General features: G+C 48.2%; 1 pseudogene; it reads right to left on the bottom strand.

Moving 5' to 3' along the window:
- Positions 1 to 15,278, bottom strand: part of LOC136495619 (LRR receptor-like serine/threonine-protein kinase RGI1) — a 73,352-nt pseudogene continuing 58,074 nt past the window's right edge.

Below are 15,278 nucleotides of genomic sequence, written 5' to 3'. Positions count from 1 at the left end.
TTACTTCCCGGTGAAGCCTCCAGACCCAGTCAGTGAGCAGCTGAAACGTGGCCAGCACTCCGAACGCATAGAGATATCTGTCTTGCGGGTTGACTTGCGGCTCACCGCGTACTCCGGCGCGATGAAACCCCATGTGCCGGCCACCCCGAGGTCAGTGTAGTAGTTCTTGTCGAAACCCACGATGCGCGCGAGGCAGAAATCGCCGAGGCAGCCATGGAAGGTGGAGTCGAGCATGATGTTGCTGGCTTTAATGTCACGGTGGAGCACCATGTGCTCATGCTCCTGGTGGACGTAGTGGAGCTCCGCAGCTACATCCACAATGATGCCGTAGCGGGTAGTCCATCCGAGGATGCGTCCTGCTTGTTCCTTGGGAAACAAGTGATGGTCAAGGCTGCCGTTGTGCATGTACTCGTAGATAAGTAGGAGCTCCCCCTTCTCGTAGCACCAACCCGGAAAAACAATTTAAAATACGTGATCAAACTCTTAATTAATTTCTAGCATGCATGAGTCCGGAATATTTGTAAGTGTGTGAAACTTGAATGAGCTAATGTCTCATTTGCACAAAAGGAAAATGGTAATCTACTGTTTCCAATTCCACGAAAGTTAATTTGACCAGCAGCTTAGACTCTTGCAATTTGGTGCCATTAATCAACTCCATAGATACTCTTGTTTTATCACTACTATAAAAATAGTTTTAGCGACAGTTCCGCTACCCCGACTGTCTACCAGCGAGGTCCCGCGAGCCTCCCTCAGCCTCCGCTTCCTCGCAACCGGGCACTGATTCGCTCTATGGCAAAGAGGTAAGTAACTATAGATGTTATCACAACTACTTCATATGATAATGTTGGAAATCAAAAGAGGAACTGATAAATTTTCTTAATCACTTGTGCAGGGCCTGGTTGGTTTTGTCGGGTGCTCCTGAACGCTCCCCCGCGAGCATCCTTGGTGTTTTGTGCAGGAAATGGTACCCCGGCCTTATGAACGTGTCCGAGGACGTGCGGGAGCCGGCCTACACATGGGACAGGTACCAGTTGGCCCCTGACGACAGGTACCGCAACAAGCAGGAGCGGGTACTGGCGGAGTTTTGGGTAAGTCTCTCTCGCACAACATTTTCATTGGGCAAGTCTTTTATTGAAATAATGAATGGATACATCGGTTTTGTATGCAGAGGTATTTCAAGCCGGAAGAAGGACTTGAGGCCCGGACGGATCAGACGGTTGCCGCCGCCTGTAGGAAGTACGTCACCGACATGCACCACGAGGCGCGCGTGCAGGCCCACAGAGACTACTACGCCGTGGTGTTGAAGTAGTCCATCAGCAAGCCTGATGCAAGATAGGTGGAGCTGTCCCGGGCCCAGTACCTTGAGGTAGACGAAAAACATTAATAATGATTTGTTTTGAGATTAAGTCGGTTTAATTTTATCTTTTTCTATGTCAAATAATCGATGACTTGTAGGTGATTCCCTGGTGGTGCCGATCCCACTCCATGTGCTGGGAGATGATCGTGGACAGGTGGTTGTCCAACGACTTCGCTCAGAATCACGCGAGGCAGCGGGACCAGTGTCTGCTGAGGCGAGGTGGTACTCACCATCAAGGCAGCCGCAGCCTCCCCGCCTACAAACAAGCATATGTAAGTGATTTCTTTTATCTTATTTGACGCTGAGTTCTGCCTTATTTCTCACCATCTTGCCGTCTTACTCGCAGGAGGCTGCACACCCGGACGTGGAGGTCTCAGAGTTCTCTGTGTGGGCTATGTCCCACATGGGCAGGGCGTCTTCCTCTGTCTCCTTCGACCCGTCTGCCCCGCGCGAGGTGTACTCCGACCCGACCGTGCACACTAAGGTCCAAGAGTACACCTCAAAGGTGAGGGAGGTCCATGGGGAAGATTACGATGTGCGCACTGAGCCCATTGATGCAGAGACCATCATGAGGCTAGGTGGAGGCAAGAAGCATGGGTGGCTATGGATTGCAGACGGCGCCATCGACTCCACCACTGTTCCCTCTCTCGACGTACTCCGAGCACGGAGCATGAGCTCCAGCCAGCCCATACGCCCACGACCTACTCCATCACTGCAGCAGGTCAACGCTCTCGAGGTACGTCCTGTTTTACTTGTCGTACGTTCATCTTTGCACACCTAAGTTACATTTGCATTACTAAAACATTGAAGTTTGTATTGCAGGCCAAGCTGCAGGCCCAGAAGCTCGTGGTCGAGGCTCAGAGCGCGCGGCTGCAGGCCCAGAGGGAAGCGTTCGTGGCTCAGGAGAGGAGGATGCAAGAAATGGGGGCCTTCATGCGGAGTGTCCAGCAAGGGGGTGTACCTTTGCCGTTAGCAGCTCCTCCACCGCCTACTTCTACAGCCACTCCTGTAAGTATGAAAGTTCACTCTTACTAGATGCTTCCTTGACATACAACCATGGTTGACATACAAACTTACTAGATGTTTGACATAGAAACTTACTAGATGCTTGACATAGAAACTTACTATATGCTTGCACTAGCTATGACATACAACCATGCTTGACATTCTCAATTTACTAGATGCTTAACATAGAAACTTACTAGATGCTTGCACTAGCTATGACATACACCAATGCCTTACATAGAAACTTACTAGATGAATCTCACACATGCAACCTCTTATCCTTTTTGCAGCCTCCGTCGGCGGGTTCAAATAACCCCGCTCATGCGTCACCGAATGATGTAGCCTTTGCTTCACCATCGTGTCATAGGCCGCCTTTTTGAGGAGTTGTGCTTCGTCATGTGCTTGGACTTGAGCTTCACTTGTGATTGTGACTTGTGCTTGGACTTGATGGACTGTGGTTGTGAATTTGTGACTTGTGGTTGTGATATTTGACTTGTGGTTGCGATATGTTGTTATTTGAGTTGTGGTTGTGATATAATGTGTGAAAATGGTTTCGTTGTGATATATATGTGATTATTGTGATGTTTGTGATATATATGTGACATGTGATATATATTTAAACTGTTTGTGTCAGTGGAATGCAAAAAACAAAAAAAAATTGCAATTTCGGTTGATTTGCCGAGTGCAATGGTCATGGCACTCGACAAAGCTGGAAAACTTTGCCGAGTGGCAGGACATTGCACTTGGTAAAGATTTTTTTTTAAAAAAGCAAAAAATATTTGCCGAGTGCCAAGCTAGGGAGGCACTCGGCAAAGAGCTTTTTTAAAAAAAAAAAAAAAAATATCTTTGCCGAGTGCCTTACCGCCGCGGCACTCGGCAAAGAGTTTTTGAAAAAAAAATGTCTTTGCCGAGTGCCTGGCCGCCGCGGCACTCGGCAAAGAGTTTTTGAAAAAAAAAAAAAAATGTCTTTGCCGAGTGCCCTAATTGTCGGCACTCGGCAAAGGCGCCGTCAACGGAGCAGCGCCATTGACGACTACTTTTCTTTGCCGAGTGCCGCCGTTGGCACTCGGAAAAGGATTTGCCGAGTGCTTGACAAATGGCCCTCGGCAAAGAGGCTCTTTGCCGTTAAATTTTTTTTTGAGGGCTCTTTGCCGAGGGCGGTACTCGGCAAAGCCTTTGCCGAGGGCTTTTGGGCCTTTGCCGAGTGCCCTGGGCCCTCGGCAAAGAGGGCGCCTCCAGTAGTGATGTACATGCCTTCTAAAATACACGTCTATTTTCAGAGGCAGTCAATCTATTTTTGGAGATCCCTAAAAATAAATTAGGGATTTTGGTGTTTCTACCCCTATTCCAAAGTTCAATGGTGATTTTACCCCTTCTTTTTTTAACTTTATTGTTTTGCCCTCGTTTTTTTTTTCAAACAAAGCCGCTGTTTGCCCCTACTTGTAACACCGTTTGGACCTGTGCGATTACATGGCAAAAAAAAGGAAAAAGAAAAGAAACATAGACAGAATGACAGCACTGCCCCTCCTCCATGAATCGCACGAACAGGCACTGGAAGCAGAACGCGTTGGCCTCATACAGTTCTCCGTCCCGATTCGCAACCTAGGGTTAGGGCGGCTGTCGGCGGTGAGGCTGCGCATCGCCCTTCTCCTGCCCCCGGTCCCCTCCCCCCAAGCATGTCGCGCCCCTAGTTTGCGGTGGGTGCCCCAGGCGCCGCGTCCGCCCCCACCATTCCCTGGCATCGATGCGGTACGCCTCACAGAAGTTCATAATTACATGTAGAGTTTCTTTTTCCACTCCATGTGCTTCTTTTCCTTGTGAGATTAGAAACCAAATGGAAAGCGCGGATTATATGGATCACTTGTGTGATATTAAATTCTGTTCACAGTGGATTGTCAGCTGAAATGCTGTCAAATTTTTCTAAAAGTTCTATATAAAAATGGTCAACTTACTATCTGAAAATAGGGGTAAAAACACAAATATCATAATAAAACAAGGGGTAAAAACATATGGGCAAAGTTGTCCTTTTGTCCAAAAGTTAACACCGTTACAGGACATCACATACCTAGGCGTAAAGTCTTCCTTCGTTTTGAAATCGCAGGGGTAAAATCACAAAGTTAAAAAAACGAGGATAAAATCACCGATGCGCTTCAAAATAGGAGTAGAAATGCTTAAGCCCCAATAAATTAATAGTCTGAAAATAAATTAACAGAGGTGAGCCCTTTAAGAGGCCCCATCTGAGGATCATTTTTAGATGAGACAAAGGCACAACCCACTTGGCCCATCTCAATATATATACATGGTAGGAACCCTAGCCCATTCAGTTCTCTCCCTCCCAATGTCGCCTCCTCTCACCATCTCTCTATTCTCTCCCTCTCCCAACGCCACCTCCTTTCACAACACTTCCCTTCCCTGTCTTCTCCCTCCAGTCACCCGCAACCCTAGCATCACCGATGTAGAGCGGGTTGAGGCATGGCAGCGCGAGCTAGAGGCGCTCATTCCTGAGTGAGAAATAGCCGCGGTGGATCTAGAGGCAACTTGGAGGAGGCGCGGCTCGGAGGTGGCACTTGCTGAAGCCCTATGATCGGAGGCGTCACATCGGGCTTTGCCTATGCCTGGAGGTAGCATATTAGATGCGGATCCATCCACCCAGATGTCGGATCCGGATGCTACGGCGTCGCCAGGAGCTGCAACGACGCATCTCAGGAGCTATGGTAGCGCATCTCGGGAGCTGTGGCATCAATGGCAGCTACGGCGGTGTCAATGGCAGCTGCGACGATGCATCTCGAGAACTGCAGTGTCAGTGGCGGCTACTATGGTGAATTTGCGGAGTGACGGCGGCTACCGTAACAGCGAGCTGAATGGGCTTGGCGGCGGCGGGCTCACTGGGGACTTTTGTTTTTTTTTGAATTCATTTACATGACAGGCATTTGGTGCCGCCTGTGAAAACCGGTGTTAACAAGGATGCTTCTTAGAGACGAGCGTGCTACTCGTCTCTGAAAATATGTTTTGACCGTCTCTAAAGAGGCTTTTAGTAGTAGTGTATTCAGGAGGATATATATTGTAAGCAAGGGACAATGAGTCGGCAGATTTGCAATGTAAGAATACGCTTTATCCGATGACAAAGCTGCTTGTTTATCTCAGCTTCTTTTATGATATTAAGACAAAAATTTTATTTAAATCTGATTAATTAAGGACATGAACATGCATAACAAACTAAACTAAAACTATGTATATGCTGGAAGAGGATGAAATTGTCAAAAATGATTGTCTAAGGCCCTGTTTTTTTCCTTGTAGACAGTAGCTTTCTACTAATAATAATCTTTTTTGATCCAAACAGGTATGGACAGTGGACTAGATAATTTGTTGGACCTCTAGATAACAATTATCCCACTAGTTGGATCAAATCAGATAATAATAGCTAATAGGTGGGCCCCCATAGCCCAATCTTCCCCAATCCCTTTGACGCCCTCTAATCGCTCGTCGGTGCATACCTCCGCCTACCGCATCGCCGCCGAGTCGTACTGCCATGCCCCTCCCCGCCCGGCCGCCCGCCGTGCCGTGCCCCTCTAGCCCCGCCGCCCCGACACGCTGAGCCTCGCTCCCCCTCCCGCGAGCTCCTCCCCTACGCTGGATGTGCGCCGGCCGTGAGCTCCTCCCCCGCACGCCTCCTATCAGGGTTATAACCCCGGGGTCTCTCATGACACCGATTAGTTGACAGGCCATGCAACCCACAATACACCAGCTAGCGGAAGCTCAAACGACCGAGGCCCAGCTGAGCTAAGCAAACCAGGACGGACGCTAAGACCGGGGTTGGAAAGGCGCACGACCTCTCCCCCATCATGACCCGTGGAAGGAATGGAGAGAGGTCGAGCCTAGCCAAGTATGCATGCTCGGAACGATCATGCTGCACTGACCCCACAAGGACCGAGGGGACAATAGTCACCTCGGTCCAGTCAGACGCCATCCCTACACCACGCCGCACAGAGAAGACAATACCACTCTAAAGCAGCGACGATAGGTATGATGACCACCGGCCAGATATAGCCCAACAAGACAAGATTACGATCCTACCCACTATGGGATGGGATCCACGATGAGGGCCTTGATTTAGAGGCCGTCCAAGCTAGCGGCAACCACGATCCTAGCGACAGGGGCCGTGGCCCCCACTCCTCCAGACAACAAGGCGATCAACGACCCAGGGGTGGACACCAACTCTTGTACGGCATCCTAGGAAACTAGGAGATGATGACGGAGACCATGGCGGAGACCACGCCACATAGGATGGCTGGCGAACTACCATCGTGCCTACAGTGCCGCCACGACCGGCACAGTAGCACCACACCACATCATGCCGCGAAATGGCTACAAGACCATGACGATAGCCATGCCTGAACGTGCTCCAAAAGATGGCGTAGCTTGGAAGCCAAGTTAGCTATGCCCTCCCTCAGGCTCATGAACCTTTGGTTCGGAGAACCTCCTGCTTTGTATGTGCCCTGGCCCCAAACTCTATATAAGGGCAACCAGGGCACCCTTTCCAGACATTCTGAATCCTACCATTTTCATTCATTCGTCCTAGTAGTAGGACTCCTGGAGCTTCCCTTTGGGTAGCCCATCACCTAGCATAGGTTCTTCTACCTCTTCCACCATTCTTGCGCCCCCATTGTAAGAACTTCAGAGCATTCAAGCAAGGAGCATGTACTCGATCATCTCTGAGACTGGACATAGGGCTCCGGCCTAAACCAATATAAATCCTTGTGCCTTTTAGATGCTACCATTGTCTTCCTAGAGCAGCGCGACAATCATATAAATTTACTAGTCTGGTTTACACAACACCGACAGATGGCGCGCCAGGTAGGGGATAGTCGCGCACTCTCGAGTGTTCAGCAGGAAGGGATGGCTCCTCCCACTGTTGGTAGACTTGCTGGCAGAATGGCCCATGGTGGCCATATCCACCGTGGAAGTTACGAGTTCACCAGCATCAATGGGCTAGCGCCCGCATCTACCTACAGCCGTGGCCCAAACCTCCACCGTGGAGATCTATGTCCCATGTCCCGCAGCGGACACACTCTCAGAACTACCCCCAGCAGTAGCATCCTAGAGTTCACCTACATAGGGGGCCAGTGCCCTCTCTCATCACCAATCATGGTCAAGTCCTCTACTGTAACACCCCTGGTGTTACAAGCTCGTTTAGCACCATGATTTAGGCCTAAGTCAAATTTTCGAAACGAGTTTCTCGAAATTTTTGATTTAAATATACTTGATGTGATAAGTGAATCCGGTGACCTAGTTTTGTGGACTTGAATCAACGCCCAAGTTAAATTACTTAGTGTGTAGAAATATTTAGGAATGTCTGATAACGTTTCTAGCAAATAAAGAGCATGATTTTTGGTTGCATTTAAAATATCGAGTAACAAACTTTAGTGCTTTAACCGTGTTTGAAAATATAATAGCCGACTTGTTAAAAGAATATTTGAGCGCTGAAATAATAACAAGAGTGCCGCTGGCCACTCGCCTCACCTACCTCGCCGGTACGACACGTGTGTTGTTGGATGAGTTGGCCAGGCTGTTGCTGCCGTGTACTGCTGTGCTCGTTTTCCCTTCCTCACTGCCAATGCCATCGCTTGACCCTATGCCGCTTGGCATGCTCTCTGCTCTCTACCTTGCTTGTCTCTACTGCCTTGCCTCGGTCTTATCCTTGCCTACCTCTATTGTCTGCTCTGCATTCATGTTCAAGTGGAGAGGGCCAAACTCGCTAGTGCCACTGCATACTGTGCCTGCCTGTGCACTTTCTTCTCTCTCTCTGTCCTTTCGCTGCACCGCATAGGGACGCCCTGGCAGCCCACGCGGCCACGCCCTGCACTTGTGCGCTTGTCTGCTGCCTCAAGCGCCTTAAGTCGAGGACCGAGCTACTCCGCTTCCCTTGCCTCCCTCTGCTTGCCCGATGCCAGCTCCTCCTCTCTCTCTCGCCCAAGTGCGCGCCTAGGCCCATGTTGCCCCACACCATTTCTCTTCTGAGATGGCCGCAGCACCCCGCCTCGCTACCATCTGTTGCCGGCCCTCACGAGCGCGTGCACGAGCCCTATGGCTGCGCTGGACCCTAGCCCTACCTCTCCCGCTTGTGTGCCCTTTGGCCCGCTGCTGGCCATGCCGCTTATCCCGCCAAACCAAGGCTACAGTCGCCGGCGCCCCCTCCTCGGTTCCTGCCCGATGCCCCGCCGTCTCACCTCCTGCGCACACGAGCTCCATGCCCTATGCTAGTATGATTGCTCCATGGCACTGCCCCTTCCAGGCGCCCCTCCACCATCATCCACGCCCCGCCGTGGTCAGCCATCTTCCCGGTCGGGTCCAGCAGCCGCCTCCTTTGCTCGTAGACCCCCGTGCTGCCATCCCGCGCGCATGCCGTGGCTTCGCGCTGGTCCCCGCTCCCCCGCCGCTGTGCTGCTCCTCCCGAGCTATCGCACCCACAGCCGCTACTCTGGGTAGCCTCCTATGGCTGCTCCCGTCGCCGGCCACCGCACACGCAGGCGCGCGCGAGCGTGACGTACCACCCTGCTCCACCTCCCGCCGTCGCCCTTGGCTGACCGCACGCGTGCCTGGTCAGTGTGCTGTGGGCCGCCTTTAGCCGTGCCACCAACGCCCGCACGCACGGTCAGGGCCGGTGCTGCCCCTGTGCCGCCGGGTTACCGTTTCACTAGCGGGAATCGGCCGGATTGGACCACTAGCCACCCCGCCTCTACCCATGCTCTGCATGTGATGAAGGAGAGAAGGGTGAGATATGAAATAGAACATTTCTAGGGTGCTTAATACAAATCACGTGACTCACATAAATAGTGTTTGTGTCTTGTAGGTTAATTTAAAGAAAGTACAAGGGTCGCTTAGCAAAATGGTGCCGCCACCGCTGGTAACGCCGCATGGGCTGTTGTTGGGCCGCTCGCGCCCCACCCCGCACTGGGCCGGTCGGTTGCCTACGCCTGGGCCGGCCGTGTGCCGCTTCCTCCTGGGCTGCGAGTGTGTCTGCGGGCCAAGCCGACCGCTCAGGCCCTTGTTCTGTTTGTGTTAATTTTTGTTTTGGTTAAGTCAACACTCTTTCGAAAATTAAAAATAAATAGTAGAGAAATCATAAAAATGCCAAACCAGTTTTTGTTGAGTTTCTAAAATCATGATCTATCTACTAGTATACTTTGTTCACATAGTTTGATGATATTCTTGGAAGCTATATAATTAATTTGAGATCCTTAATATTGTAAAAAGGTGAACTTGTAGGAATTTCCGTGATAAATTGATAATAGTGTTGGATCTGAAATTGTTACAGTAGGTTACTAATATTATTAGTTGCTCACTGTAATTTTTGTAGCTCTGGAATAATTAGTTGCTAGATAGATAATGATGCCTATTCCGAATAAAGATTAAATTGATAGAAGAAAATAAAGAAACAACTTGGGTTTGTATAACTAAAACATTTGTTGGGAAATAACGTCGTATTCGACAACATGGATAGGTAGCCTAAGTACAGATGTCGTTAGAACTAGCTCGTTAGCTTGTGAGGCAGGATTGGGTTTCTATGCATTTCGGCTGTCGTTGATTATTTACATCTATGCATTTGCATCAATGCATATGATGGAGCAATGGATCAATTGAAGGATGATTGGGATCCGAAGATGGTGTAATGGTATTCTCTTCAGGAGATGATGCAATGGGCTTTCTATTCAGTTGATGGTGGATGATCTGAAGATACGGGATACTAACTTTTTAATATATCTTACCCAGGCAAGCCCCGGTGCATAACCCCTACTCTTCTGCAGTTTAAATTATAATTGTGCATTAAGTTTTAAGGAGTTGGTTGAAACCCACTTGCATATATATATATATATATATATATATATATATATATATATATATATATATATATATATTCTATGAGTCTTACTAGTATGACAGGATCGTGTAGAAGTTGAGCGATTGCCTGTCACTCGCGAGAGATAGGAAATATATTATTGGATTATTATCACTTGAAAAATATAAAAATGGTAGAAAGGAAAATGGTGACCGGGTAGGGATATGGTTTGGGTATTGGTGGGTGTAAGAGGTTGTATCGCCGTGGACGCGTGGCATAACCTGGTTACACCGCTTTCCCTGTCTGTGTCGGTTAAGGACCGGTCATTGCATAAGACGCTAGGCAAGTCATAAATTTATTATCCTGAGCACATACTTGTGTATGGGCGCTTGGAAGACTTGTTGCTCTCTTGTCGTGGATCTGACTCTTTTCAGACCGACTGTCTTTGTGGTTTTTGGGTTAGGAGATCCTTGCACCGCACTGAATCCGGGACTTAGGGGTAGGGGCTTGGAGTCCTAGTTTGGACGGGGACCTGGACACCCAGAACAAGAGGGTGATGGGTTGGTCCTGCTTGTGCCAAGGGTATAAGCAGGGCGTGTGTTTTCGGGGTACCTAGCTAAGGACATTGGTTCGTGAATCGCCACCGAGTCGGTACGACTTATCTTACCTCTCGCACCGTAGTAATAACTGAAAGATGAAAGATGAAAGAAGGAAAATCTGATTGCTTACCACCTACATGAAAGTAGCACAGGTGCTTACATAGAATGGTTAGTTAATGAACCAATGTGGCTATTAACAAAAATCAAATATAAGGACGCACGCTTAGTAATGCTTTCCGTAGATGCAATAAACTCACAAGCCAGATAGCCTTGCATATCCTTGGAGTTTTTTCTTTCCTCCTATTAGGTAAATCTTACTAAGTACAATTGAGTACTTAGTGTTTTATTCCCCCTGTTGTAGGTGACAGGTGGATGCTAGAGCTAACCCTTGTGTGTGGATTCCTCCTGGTGGGCTTAGAGAGGATTTCCTTACACTGCGATCGTAGTTTTTATTTATAACTCTCACTAAATGTTTTTGTAAATAAAAGTTTTATAATCTGTCGTCATAGTTTACATATCAATGCTTCATCATGCCATGAACAGATAATTATTTATGCTGTAATTCTAATCACATGTTTACATTTCGCTATTATAATAATAACTATTATACTCTGATGTTGTAATAAAAGTGATGTAAGAAATGGTTAAGAATGATGTAAGCTTTATTCTCTTATTTGTGACCCTGATGGAAAATTGTGGATCTTCGGGTTCTCCCATGGGGCGTGCCTGATGGAACTACATAATTTAGTGTTCTCCCTTAGGTGCTTAGTGTCTAATGGAAGACAAGCGCTTCTGGGAGGCATTAGATTAGGCGGTTCTACCACAGGTGGTATTAGAGCATAAATGAGGAAATAAAGCTTCGAAAACCTTTTCTAAACTAAAATTTGACAATAAATTTATTTCAAAAAGTTAGGACATTTTTACGCGAAGTTATATAAGTAGCCCTATTACTATGGTTTTGTATCTAGGATAGATGGCACTCTGCTGACTTAGGTAGGCTTAATCAATTTTTCTGTAGGTACACTAACTCGAGCATAGTCTGATAGTATCGACTAGTTACAGGGAGAGAATGATGTGCCAAAAATCTAAGAATGGTTGCCCTATATGTTGACAACAGTGAAGGGATGTATAGGACGTGGATTCATGCATATTCTATTTGTGCATTGTAGCGTTCGTATTATTTGCACCATCCTTAGGTGCCACGCATGTCGTATTGTGCATGACTGGCTCGTTTGTGTTCCAAAGTTAGGTCTGCACTATGGCTACGTGCTCCATGTTCGCCCGTGGTTCACGCTTGTCGTGATCCACGTCTCCCTATACCCCATTTGTCTATGCTCTTGTCGGACCCTTGCCCTGTAGTCGTACTAGTCAGTAATGGCATCGCACGTCGCTCGCCTCAAACGTGTGGGATTTGGTCGATTTGTCGTAGTGATCTTGCGTGGGAACCCTGGTGGACCACGCTAGGACCACAAAATGCTCCGCCTTTATAAGTAGAGCCTGACTTAGCCCTTGGTACCACCACTCGACGCACTTTAGCTCGCTTAGCTTTTCCTTTGAGCCAGCTTTTCGCTCAGCCTTCCTCACCACCACCGTCAGAGATGGCAGGAGCCTGGGTTATTAGTTATTGCCTAATGTTGAGGGTTTTCCTAGAATCTTGCATGCCACCCTGCAAAAGCTCGGAGTCAAAGATCATCCAGAGTATGAGGGCCATGAGTATGAGGAGCATGGCACTGAGCGGTGTGAGGTTACCATCTACATCGGGAAGAGTGAAGAGTTTCCTGACATCACTAAAGCCTGGAGTGTGACCGCAACCGGGTTTAGCTTCATCGTCACCTACCTAGTTGTGGCCTGCAAAGCCTTGCGGTACCTCTGCCAGATCTATGAAGAGCCCATTGCCCGTACCCCCATGAGGTTCTTTCCACCTTTGGACAAGAATCGATAGGCATGGAGGGCTCGCATGGAGGCTTTGCAAGGGTGGGATGCATAAGAGGACAGTTCAATCATGGTGCACTTGACCACGTACCTGCTTGCTCTAGATGAGTAGTATGACTAGCAAGCCTTGGAACTAAGGCTCTGCCTCTGGCAAGCGGAGGAAGCCGAGATCTTCACCCAGATGCTCAAGGTGTAGCTCGCTGAAGCGCATGCTAGTGCTGCAGCCGTTGAGAGCTAGAAGACTGCCATGTCGGATAGCTTTGAAGGAGGCTAAAGATCGGCATGTCCATCAGCTATGTGCGCCTATCTTGTCACCAGGGCCAAGCGGAGGATGCTGGCTGCTGAAAGGCAGGATGCCCTGATCTTGGAAGGGATCCCTATCCACCCGCTAGAAAGAAGAACCGGTGTTGCAGTGCCGCCAGCACCTCCACCCTCGGAAGTGTCAGAAGTTGAGCCCTTGATTCCTCTCACTCGGCCACTACCTAGAGAAGAGGCAGACCCATAGTCAGGGTGGTAGAAGAATCCACCGGGCCTAGGAATGAAGATGCGTGGCCCGGAGTAGATTAGTTGGTTTGGAATGTTGTACCCGTAGTAGTAGTGCTTTTCATTGTTGTCCTCCGGTATTGTACTCTTGCCATTGTTGTAGTCCATAGTTATTGAGATCGTTCGACAGAAGGTGAATGCTATGCCGTGAATGGGAGTCTGAATGCCTATACGTTGTACCCGTATAAGACCGTTGAAATATGCATTTTATTTATTTTGCAGTGTTTATTGCGTTCATCTATCTTAAGTTTCATTAGATGTGCTTAAAGTTTTCAAGGGTGATATTAAGCGGGTTACAAGAGAAGTTCCATTCAGATGCTAGTAGACCAGTCATGATTGGATAACATAGGACACTGTATCAACTAATTGTGAGTGTCCCAATAGAACACTTGGATCTCATTAAAATGAATCCACCGTTGGATTTGAATTCCTTGTCCCTTGTTGTGAAGGGAACCTTTGTTGTTTGAATTTTCCCTTGCAATACTCCTATTATTCTATGGTCTATGACCCCACTACTTTCGTGGCGTGTAAGTTGGTAGTAGTTGCCTGGTTAATAGCTTATGATGCCATGACAAAACCGAGGGCTCCCTGTGGAACAGCTGCCACATGGTGATGCTGCTCGGCACACGCTGGTATCAAGGTTGTTAACCAAGTATCTTTACCAAGTTACACCACCATACCACTTTTGCTACAAATAATTTCCTTGGAAATGTTTAGGTGTTCAAACGGGAAATCCACAACGGTTTGATAAAATAGTGTTCTCTCAAAGAAAGCAAGAGAACAGTGGTTTTGGAGGAAGTGTGTATGTCATGCTCTCAGTTCATACAGAGGTTGGTACACATGGTGGACGAGGAAGGAAAAGAAAAAGAAGAGTAGTAAGGAAAGTTAGTCTCGGGTAGTCGGGAGTAATTGTAAAGGCCTGAGTGGATGTCATGTCCCAAGCCCTATGTTTAGTTGACCACGCTACGTATGCTTGGTCTTTTTGCTGCGTGCCCTACGAACACTGTCTGTATTGGGCCCTTAGCACCTCGTTCACGCGTGGCAGCAGCATTGTGTTGCACTCGCCATCCTTGTGCACTGTGCACTTTTCCTTTTCCTAGCATCTAGTCGGCTCTCGACCCCACACCTCGTCCCTCATACCAGACCCCCCTTCCCTCTCCCTTCTTTCTTCTTTTTGGGGACACAGCCGCCTGCACGCTTGCCTCATCGAGTGGACCTCCCCCTCTCCTCTCCTTTATTTCCCCTTCTGCCGCTCACGCAGGAAGCGCACCATGTCTGGTCTTATCTTCATAGCATGAACCGTCTATGTATCCCATCCCTGCCGCCTCTACTTCTAGTGTGTTGCGCCCACCTCTGTTCGCCACTATAAGATACCCTTAGTCCTTGCTCTACTTCTTCATCCCCACTCCCCTCGCCTTCAGAGTAGAGTTACAAAATCCAATCAACATTGTGAAGCTAGGTTTGTCAGTCTAAGATGATGGTGTAATCTGAGGAGAAGAAAGGATTCGGTTCATCGAAGAAGTTCAAGTTCCCTTTGGGGTGGTCAATCTTAGGGTTCACAATGTTTGACTTCTCAATCGAATGTTTTTGGATCTGTTGGGCCTACGCCATGTTTTGGATATTCATTATCCTGTTGTTTCTCCATTGCCCTCGTCTATCTTGACTTCTGGATTAAGTCTCGATTGTACCAGGTTGCTCTTAACCATGTATCCTTAGATCCCCATGTGGTTTAGTATTCAAAGTCGTGTAATCTTTCATGTAATCCTTGATCTATGAAATGTAATCGTGTTTCCCCTCTTCTGGTTCTTGCTTTGAATCTCAGGATGAGATTCTTTTTAAGGGGGGTTGGTTGTAACACCCTTGGTGTTACGAGCTCATTTAGCACTGTGATTTAGGCCTAAGTCAAAATTTCAAAACGAGTTTCTTAGAATTTTTTATTTAAATATACTTGATGTGATAAGTGAATCCGGTGACCTAGTTTTGTGGACTCGAATCAACGCCCAAG

The sequence above is a fragment of the Miscanthus floridulus genome, chromosome 12 (assembly GCF_019320115.1).
Source record: "Miscanthus floridulus cultivar M001 chromosome 12, ASM1932011v1, whole genome shotgun sequence".
Classification (NCBI taxonomy): Eukaryota; Viridiplantae; Streptophyta; class Magnoliopsida; order Poales; family Poaceae; genus Miscanthus; species Miscanthus floridulus.
The sequence above is the reverse complement of the archived record's forward strand: the minus strand, read 5'-3'. Positions and strand labels throughout refer to the sequence as shown.